The 10,356-nt window shown below is 42.6% G+C and overlaps 2 long non-coding RNA genes across 8 annotated transcripts; one reads left to right on the forward strand and one right to left on the reverse strand.

Moving 5' to 3' along the window:
* LOC109775341 (uncharacterized) lies at positions 1-9,742 on the reverse strand. 7 transcript variants are annotated; one of them, XR_012203172.1, is made up of 6 exons: positions 9,268-9,737; positions 8,245-8,353; positions 3,259-3,517; positions 2,621-2,746; positions 718-1,631; positions 1-611 (listed from the first exon to the last, which is right to left on the reverse strand). It is a non-coding gene; the product is annotated as an uncharacterized lncRNA (long non-coding RNA). The 7 variants fall into 7 exon arrangements; XR_005768883.3 differs by having other exon boundaries at positions 3,259-3,476; positions 9,268-9,735; XR_006670512.2 differs by having other exon boundaries at positions 718-2,746; positions 3,259-3,476; positions 8,245-8,744; positions 9,268-9,742.
* On the forward strand, positions 3,525-6,731 carry LOC120973649 (uncharacterized). Its single transcript, XR_005768889.3, has 2 exons — positions 3,525-4,460; positions 5,480-6,731. It is a non-coding gene; the product is annotated as an uncharacterized lncRNA (long non-coding RNA).
* Positions 9,743-10,356: the final 614 nt, after the last annotated feature.

The raw sequence follows: 10,356 nt of genomic DNA on the forward strand, positions 1-10,356 counted from the left end.
TTGAATCATTGGGGGTGAAATTTTTTCTGTATTTCAACTAAAGGAAACCACTATATACTTTAGAAAAAAATACATGCCAGTATATTGGTAAGCATAATGATTGTTAATTCCCCAGCAGTAGAACATCATGTGCTATCTCTTTGGCATCCCAAAATAATAGTGAGAATGTGGCCGACCATCGAGTAGCACCATGTACTTGTTCCTCGATGTGCCTCTCCTAGCATCATCGCCTATTCTGTTGGAGACCTACTCCCTCATTCCTATGCTTAAGGCATAAATCTTCGCTCACGCCCCCCAAGGAGTAGCAGGGCATTACTTTGAGGCAACCACGCCAATCAAAATATATACCAACCCTAACAGATTAAAGTATCCAACAAAAATGACGCACTAACAGACGCTCTCACCTCATCCATACCCGCCGCTCACAAAACATACCATATGTATCCTTCAGGCAGAAGCAAACAGTAGCATAAGAAATTAAGCTCATCAAAATATGAATAAAATCCCACTTTGCATAAGCGTGTAGAAGATGTGAAGCATGCACATCTGTGTCTTCTTTGAGAATCATGTCCAGCACCTGCCGGTATGGCAACAACATTGTCCCTGTTATCCTAAATTCACCATCAAAACCAAAACCAAAAACAAAAATCTCTTCAGGAGAAGTCACACAAAAAACCATAATCCCATCACCAGGAACTGATCAGCAAAAAATCAAACCTGGAAGTAGCAGCCGCTTTGTCCACGACCCACAGGCAGCGTCGCTCATCCGAAGAACCAAAAAGAATAAGAGAAGATACAGCTCTACAAACCAGCTGCAGAGTTAAGTGATGTGAGGCCAAAAACATGTCCCAGCAATATAACTTCTGTTATTCATCAGCATGTTAAATCTAGCCCTCATCAAGATACTGAAATCATGTCTTCCTATCTTTCACTTAACATCGAAACCATTCTGAACATATCTGGTCTATACTGTAAATCTTAATGCACTTCACAAAATCAAGCAAATGAGAATAGTATGAATATCAGAAGGAGATCATTTGCAGGTTCATGTGGCGGCCAAAAACTGGTTCTTCCTGTAAGTAGAGTAATTCTTGTAAAACAGAAAATCTTCTAGTATTTAAAATCCTCGAACATAGAAATATGTTTTGGTGATATCTTGACAATCATTATTCTGAATTGCAGAAACTTAGTATCCTTGGAAAGATATCGATGAACTCTACAGCTTTCATGTAGGTGCCACAACCAAATTATGAACCCAATTATTCCTAGAATTTAAAATAAGCTTTTGATCTACTACTGAATATGTGGTCAACGGAGATCTATCCTTGCAGCAAAAAGGAATCAAACAGCCGCGAATCCAATGAAATAAGTCCTCTTCTCTTCTCTTCTCCTTTCCTCCTTGTACAACTCCTAATTTCCTACAGTCCATGCTTAATCCATGAACCAATCAGTCAGTAACAAAGTATACCTAATCGATCTGGTCTCATGCAGCTTTGTGTTTGCAATAAAGGAGTAGGCAGCATGCATGGGGTGAGATATAGTTCACCGGAATTTAACACTACATGGAAACTACGTTGAGCGCGAGAGTTTGTATCTAAAGTGTACCTGATGCCTTGAGCTCTAGAATAGATCTGCATAAATAAAGAGACACAAATGTCAGGCATAAACTGTGTTTGCAAAATGTAAACATACAGGCAGAGCCACAGAAGCCGGCTTCCAATTGATATATACTGAAGCCTCATAAGCCGACTTCCAATTGATATATACTGAAGCCGACTTTAGGTTCACGGACACGCTGGATAGGTTTAACTCCAGTACAAAAAAATGCAAACCGGATAAATGTCGATATTTTAAAAGAGCTTGTGTACTGTGCTGGATAGGTTTAGGTCCATCAAAATTTAAATACTCTCATATTGCTCTAGGTGTAATTTATTAGCATTCTATTTTGAAATTTGATGCATCTTCATTGAACCATTGATGAATATTTTCACCTAACATCAGGTCTATTTTGAAATAGCCATGAAGATTTTCATCACATGGTCACTCATGGACCATCTTTGCCTTCAGATATGTGGAGGGCTATAACAACAGGTGGGAAGATGAGCAGCTAATTATATAATGGCTGCTGAAAAACATGACAGTACCAAATCAAAAAGTGACACTCTGATAACTATATGATCCCAGCCGGTAAGATTGTACATGATGCCAGCCGGTAAGATTGTACATGACTTCGCGGGGCTCGGAGGGCGGAAGCCATGGCCGATTGTTCGCGTGTTTGCAGGAGTTTGTTGTGGTTTTCATCCGCGGAAGCGACGGGGAGGAAAAAAGGGACATGTATATGGCAGTAAGGGTTTTTATACTGCAACCATGGCGGCCTGACGAGACGAGCCCCGTGGAGGGCTCAGGAGGCTAGGAGCTCCACGTCCTCCTCGATGCTGCTAGCGGATTAGGTCGAGCCGGCAGTGTCAAACAGCTGGGCCACCCAAGTTGGTGCTCCAATCGCCGTCGGTGAGATGCATTTTCATACACCTGTCATCGTCGGCATGGCCCACAAGCAAGTTTGCTGACAATAACTGGATATTGTGGGAGCAACGTACATCTATCCCCTATAATTATTTACCTTTCTTGTAGACTATCTGAATCATCTATGCAGAAGCTACAAATGTTCGTGCAGGCTAGCCATCATCTTCATGAGTCGACTCCAAAAAGCATCCTAAAGCTAACAATTGGGTCGATCGCATAATACCTGAAATGTCATTACAAGAAATTCAGTGAACTTCAACTAAAAGCTCGACGGCAAGACAATTAGCTAAAGTAATTCACATGCAACATCCAAGGTAAATCGGTGGCCTCAAAAGTTGTTTTTCCTGTGTTATAACAAAATATGGCATTGGCACTTAAATATCTACATAAAAGTTCAGAAGTTGCTTTCCACGCTTATCATAAGAATCCTTTTTACAGGACTTCATAGGCCTTATCAAACTTAGTTCAAAAGCAAACAAATGAAGTGTCCAATTGTAGCTAGCTAGTAACCCTTTAAATCCCACAAAGGAAATAGGTACAACCATGAAATATTTCTTTCTTGACCATTTTTAAACAGCTTGGTTTATAACTGGAAACCATTGCGTGGGCAGCTGCTATTCCATCTCCTAAAGCATCGACTCTACAAATATAACACATTTTGTCACCGGAAACTCCTGAATCATAAGGTACAGGTGTGGAGCACACGACGCAATAGAGAAGAATAGAATGATGTACCTGAAACTTAAAAGCCACATTAAGGCATCATTCAGGGCCGGGCACTTTTCCGAAAGTAATGGAACTTGCTGTTCTACTTTCATATTCTAACCTTAAAAAATATCCTGAATATCCATGTAAAGGTGTTGGCACTTCGGGGAGTCCATTGTTGCAGAAGTGAAGCACTGCAACTACAGTTTCCCCCCATCATCTAATGTAATATATTTGATGTCCATTCGCTGAATTTCAGGATGTACGAAAATGAATTACTCTAAATGATCTTCAATGTCAAAAAAAGAGATAGTTAAGCATACGAGGAATACATCACTAAATATCTCTACTATTAAAGGGGATTGAACGTCGTGATGGTTCGACCTCTTTCGATGGTTCAACCTCCTTCGATACCCCCACCAACCCTCATCCCCATGTACGATCCCTTCCTCGCTAGAAAAAAACAGCCGCAAATCACCCGGCCCCGCTCACAAAGCAGTGGGAAAAAAAGAAATAACCGCAACCCACGAACACACGTCGCTAATCCGGTACCCCATCCCCATCCCCCTCGCTCCCGATCCCATCTCTCCCCTGAGAAAACTCACCGCCGCCTGTGCTCGCCAATCGCCACCTACCCCACACACCTCTACCCGCAGCCGCTACCCTCCTCTTCCGCCGCATTGTCGCGTGGCCGCGGAAAACGCCCGTCTCTGTCGCTCGCCCTCGTCTCGGTCGCTTTCGCGCCGCCTTTACACCCGTCTCCGTCTCGCCGCCCACATCTCGGTCGCCGTCGCGCCACCTCTATATCCGACGCTCGTCTCCGTCTCGGTCATGTAGCTTTCGCGCCGCCTTTGTACCCGTCTCCGTCTCGCCGCCCTGATCTCAGTCGCCATGGCGCCGCCTCTATGTCCGACGCTATCTACCTTGCCTCTTCCCGGTCGCCGCCGTGCCGCCTCTCTACAGCAGCCGAGCGGGAAGGAGCGCGCGCGTGCGGGCGGGGGCTGGAGACTGATCTGCTGTGTATGCCAGCGGGAAGCACGGGAGGTGTGTGCCGTGCGGGCGGGTCCCTATGGAGAATGGCCTCGAGGCGGTGGACTGAACGACAGGAGTGAGCGGCTGGAGAGGCAGGGGACCAGCGAGTTGAAGCGAGCGGAAGGTAGCGGGACGACCATGTAGCTTTGGGATGTTGTTGCAAGAAAGCTGGCAAGCAGCGGCGTCCTACATGGTTTAAGGTTTGATGCTTGCTGCTCATGTAGATGAATATTTAATTATTTATATCACTGAATTTCTGATGACTTTTTATCAGAAGTTAGTTTAATTAATAATTAGGCACTACGTACTGCTTAAACTCTATTTCCTTTCAGCTGACTTAAATTACAAGATGTTGGGCATTTTCTTCCATGAAGCTACTCTTGAATTTGATATAATCTGCAGCCGTAATTTAAGAGCTGAAGAACAACATTGATTTTGCTATCTAACAAGTATGTATTGTTATTTTTCTACATTGATTTCGTTGGATGGTTTTCTTTATCATGCCTGATAGCTTTTCATGCCATTTTGCATGCTAAATATTAAATGTGACAGCGAAGTAATAGTGGGCATTTGTTGTTATTTGTTAATGTTAATACTGGACAGAGCATGGTTCTGTTGTGGAAGAACCCTTATGTACAAAATTAGCTTGTTAGTCTTTTTAATGGGGCACACTTATATCGTTGTTTCTCAATTTCTCATCAAGCTGTTGATTGCATATGGTGATACTGGTGCAAAGGCTGCCCTAAAGGATGAGCATGTATTTGGATCAGTAAAATGTCACGTGTTGTATTTTTTCTCTTTTTTTTATCAAACTAGCCAGTTCCTATCTAACAAAAGAGGAAGAACAGCAATAGACATACACTGTTTTTATTTTACTAAAATGTCTGCCATCGAAGCATGTTAGAACTAAAAATATGTTTTGTTAACAATTTGTGCTTTACCCAAATTTATACTTTTTGTTCATGCCTTGCAGAGCATTTACCTTCTATAACAAATAATGGTCATCGAGTTCTTAGAGCAAAGTATATGCCGTGATTGCTATGCATCAAAATCATTTAGCTAGGGTTAAGGTTTCAGAAAAAAAAACTTTTTATTGACAATGAACCTGATCAAATGTAAGCACATAATGGAATATCTTTATGCAGAGGAATTATTTTTCCTGCTAGAGGGAATTATGGTCTTAGGGCTTAACATAATTGCTTATTGTGTAATTCTACAGATTGAAACGTAAGCTTGTAGATGCTTGAGCATGGGAGGCAGCATGGATTTCTCTATAAGGGTGTCAGACACCACCTTGAGGTGAGCACACACATTTACCAGCATTCTTATCTTCACCGTGGGACCAATTCTGATGCATGCCAATAGTAGAGAAAGGTGGGATCATGAGAGAATGGAGTGGGTAAGCATGTTGTGTGGTGAAGAGTTCGTGACTCCTTGCACTCATGAGAGAAAGGAGTGGGTAAGCATAACGTGTACTTACTAAAGAGTCTGTGTCTCCATGGGGGTATATGGACAAAGTGTGTGCATATTCCTTGTAGATTTTCCAATGAATTTTTCCAAGATATTTTGCACAAGGCTACTGAATGCGAACATTCATGATTTAAAGTTTTATCTGGCTACTTTGAGATGCTCGGTGCCCTGTTTTCAGATAGCATAGCAGTTCAGAGGCAGGAAACTAGCCATAGCCATGTACTCAGATAGCATAGTGCTTCGGAGGTAGATAACTCCAAGATAAGGCTAGGTAGTATTTTTCTTTTGGGTGGGAGAAGGCTAGGTAGTGGTAGCTTTAATAGTAGAGATTAGTATCTTAATCCATTGCACAGTGTCAGGTTATTTGTTTCTTGATGACATAGAGGATGGATGTATAATTGAGGTATCACAATATTTATGGTGATCACAAATGTCTCTTGTAACACAGTGCATTGTATATGATTATGTCATCTGATCTGTTTTCTCTTGACATGGGTAATTGCACCGCCATCCTGATCTTTCAAAAAAAAATATAGATCTATGATTGTGACTTGTGAGAGTAACCACACCATGAACGGAATAAAAGTGGCGTGACTAAAGTCAGTCAGACGGCAGAAACTTTATCCCTACGATAGCGGCAATGAATCTGGTCAACAATTATGATTGTGCTTCAGTTTATGCATTTTAACATTTTTAAATGCTTTTGGGAGCGTTTATATATGTTGGTTATTGATATGAAGAGTAAGAGTGCCAATAATTAGTTATGGTCTGACCATGTATCTAGGTAGCAATTATCTGAATGTAAGACAGTAACCTGAAGATGTGTTCTCGTTTTTTGCCTCGATCATATTTTATGCCTTTTTCCAATAGCAGCCATCTATAGGCTGATGTTTTATTTTGCTACCATTAGTTTGTATTTTTTTTAATTACGTATCTGGTCAACCTAATAGATCATACATTAAGTGGTGCATCTTCATTCCAATCTGTTATGTAGCATGCTATTTTTCTTTTCACTGAAAAGTTTTACTGGCATCAAAATATTTCATTTGTGATCCTTTTCCTAATCGGACCAAATTATCTCAACAAATTGTACAATCTCCCTTTCCCTGGCTCGATTATTCATAAAAATATTTGTATGTTCCTAATTAGTATATTATGCTAGCGGTAGTTCATCCTTCCAGTTTAAGAAAAAATAAATTCCTATGGATTTACAAGTTTATTTGATAAACAAAATGTTAACTTTATTTACACGTACGTCTGGGAGATGGACTGTAGTGTTGAGAGTCTGAGCTGACGAGGATAGTGGAGTGCAACTGTTTATAGCTAAAAGGTGAAGCCTAGGTGGTGGTGTTGCCGCTCATCGTCGCCAAATGTCAATGGTGTGCCAATGTATTTCATCATTAACGTGTAACCATCACCTCACGAACTGTATATATTCATTATATATAAGCGTTGCTAATCGTTGTCAAGCAACATCCACGACGCCAAGAAATTCAGCGAATCAAGTAAAGTGAACCCAGAGAAGACAAGTGGGAGGAAGAATGATGTGCATACGGTGATAGGATAGGAATATCTAGGAAGTGATGATGGTGAAGATTTGGAGTGGAGATGGGTCGAGTGATGGATGGAGGTAAGAGGTATGAAGACGAGATGAAGATGTGTGTTAGTGTGTGGCAGGAGGTAACACACCATGATTTGAGCTGGTGTATGCATGCATTGTGAAATGAAAATACCATTTAATTATAGATTTTATTTTTCCATTTGAATCAGTTAGAGAGTATGTTCTCTTGGACTAAATGGCGGGTGACACACATAGAAGAACAACAATAATATACATACACTGTTGAATTATCTTAACATTGTTCCGGTGTTGGGTCGTAGTCCATAAGAAGCACGTCTAAAATACAAGTAATATTTTGTGTCCGTGGCAACGCGCGGGCATTCAACTAGTAAAAGGAGTAATTGTATAATTAATTGGGAAAAACAATAGCAACAGAGAGCATATTTTGGGTCTGAGGTCAGGAAGCCAGGTATTTTTAATGGTTCAGTACAGACCATATTGTCAATCACCAATGCAAATCAAGCACGAGTATATTTATTTATAAGATAAGCACTTCCTTACAGGCCCAATGTTATTAGAAGTTAAGTAACTGGACAGGGCAAACATGATCCATTATACGAAGCTTTATGTTAGATGTAAATGCTCTTCATTCAACTTGCTACGAGAAAAATTCACAACCATGGAAACGCTCCATCCTTCATGTTAGATTAACCGAGGATTCCCATGAAACGCTTAATTTGCCTACCAATTAATCAACACCTTCCTCTGCCATGTTCCTAAGATGGTCTAAGCAGGACACATGCTTCAACTCCACCAATTCAGCATGCCCCCATTGTATGTTTTTTTCTCACCTCATCAGGTCATCTTATTTTCTCAATTGCACCAAGCAAACCAATTCAGTAGGCCCCAAAAGAAGAAGTCACGAAAAGATAAAAGGGAGTTAGAAATTTTACCTGCACAGACCAAGAGGCTCACCGGCCACCTTTGGTCGGACAAGCCTGGGTCACCCTCCATCCACGCTAGAACAGACCAAAAGGGAGTGAGAAGCAACCCTTATTCCTCCTTCATGCCATTCAAAGGGAACCATATCGATCAGCAAAGGGCCAATTAGTCAGCACTGAAATAGAATAAATATTCACCAGGCAATAAAACACGGAATTATCAGTTATGATGGTGGGTTTTGTAGCTTCACTAAACAAAGCATTGTGTTGGTATGCCTCTGACCTTATCTTTACAATAGAACATGTTCTAGAAAAATAATGTAATCTTCATGCAACTTCCTAATTGTGTATGAACTATTAAATTTTGCTAATAAAACGTGATACTCACTATTTAATTGTGTATGCAAAGCAGTTGATTTCAACCTTTTTGGGTGAAAAAATTCAATTCATGTGATTGGGCAGATAAACCTGTAGCAACGAGGGCCGGGGACTCAGGTATTAAGCAAGATGTTCTGCAGTACGAAGTAATTATTCAGTTACCATTTCTGTGAATGCATAGAAAATATGTTGCAGGTCAAACACGGGAACAAAGCATGATCGACCAAGGTCAAAACCGGCATCTGCCATGAAATGAATTAATCCATTTATGCAGTCAAATACAACTGTCAGTCAGTTAAGCGAAGCTACAGTCCATTCAAGCTGAAAAATAATAAAATTCGTAAGCCCCACTTCTTTGAGATTGGAAACTCTAATTGAGGGCAAGATCCAAATCACTTGATTAGAAACTACACGCATCACATCCCAATCCATATCTGCATCGAAATTGAGGTCAAACCTACTCTTTGCCACTTGAGAGATTGGTGGAGAGTAGAAGCAACCCAGCAGCGAATGGAAAATAGCAGCACCGAACAATGTGCTCGTCGCACATGATCACGAGCCCCCGGCGCCAATCAGCCGCCGCTCGGCCTCGGCATCGAGACGACAGGGGAGGGGCCCGAGGAATTCAGGGGATGGAAGGGGATTGCGGGAACCTACCCATCTTTAGGAGGGGGATGTGCGCCCTTCTACGCCGAGCGGCAGCAGTGAGGTGTCGTCGTGGAGGTGCGCCGTGCTCCTCACCGTCATCGGGGCCGACGTCTGCAACACAGGTGTCGCCTGTCCTCTAGGTTAGGACAGTGGGATCGAGGCAGGTGGGTAGGAACCGACATGACCAGGGCGTCGGTGCGAGGCGGCGGCGATCTGAGCGCCAGTGCAGCCGCCGGTGAGGGAGTACTGCAGGAAGGGGTCCTGGGCGTCCGGCCTATTATCCATGGCCGGACTGATGGGCTGTGAAGACATGAAGGCCAAAGACTCTACCCGTATCCGGATAGGACTCTCCTTGACGATCATCTATGAAGATTCTTTCCTATGTAACCGACTCTGTGTAACCCTAGATCCCTCCGGTGTCTATATAAACCGGAGGGCATAGTCCGGACAAGATATTCATTACCACAGTCATACAGGCTAAACTTCTAGGATTTAGCCATTACGATCTCGTGGTAGATCAACTCTTGTAATACTCATATTCATCAAGATCAATCAAGCAGAAAGTAGGGTATTACCTTCATAGGGACAAGATATTCATTACCACAGTCATACAGGCTAAACTTCTAGGATTTAGCCATTACGATCTCGTGGTAGATCAACTCTTGTAATACTCATATTCATCAAGATCAATCAAGCAGGAAGTAGGGTATTACCTTCATAGGGAGGGCCCGAACCTGGGTAAACATCGTGTCCCCTGTCTCCTGCAACCATCGACCTTAGACGCACAGTTCGGGAACCCCTATCCGAGATCCGCCGGTTTTGACACCGACATTGGTGCTTTCATTAAGAGTTCCACTGTGCCGTCGACGAAAAGTTCGATGGCCCCTTCAGTCGTCGATAGTGACGCTGTCCAAGGAGAAACCTTCCTCCCCGGACAGATCTTCGTATTCGGCGGCTTCGTACTGCGGGCCAACTCGCTTGGCCATCTGGAGCAGATCGATAGCTACGCCCCTGGCCATCAGGTCAGATTCGGAAGCTTGAACTACGTCGCGGACGTCCGCGGAGACCTGATCTTCGACGGATTCGAGACCGCATCGA

The sequence above is a fragment of the Aegilops tauschii genome, chromosome 2 (assembly GCF_002575655.3).
Source record: "Aegilops tauschii subsp. strangulata cultivar AL8/78 chromosome 2, Aet v6.0, whole genome shotgun sequence".
Classification (NCBI taxonomy): Eukaryota; Viridiplantae; Streptophyta; class Magnoliopsida; order Poales; family Poaceae; genus Aegilops; species Aegilops tauschii.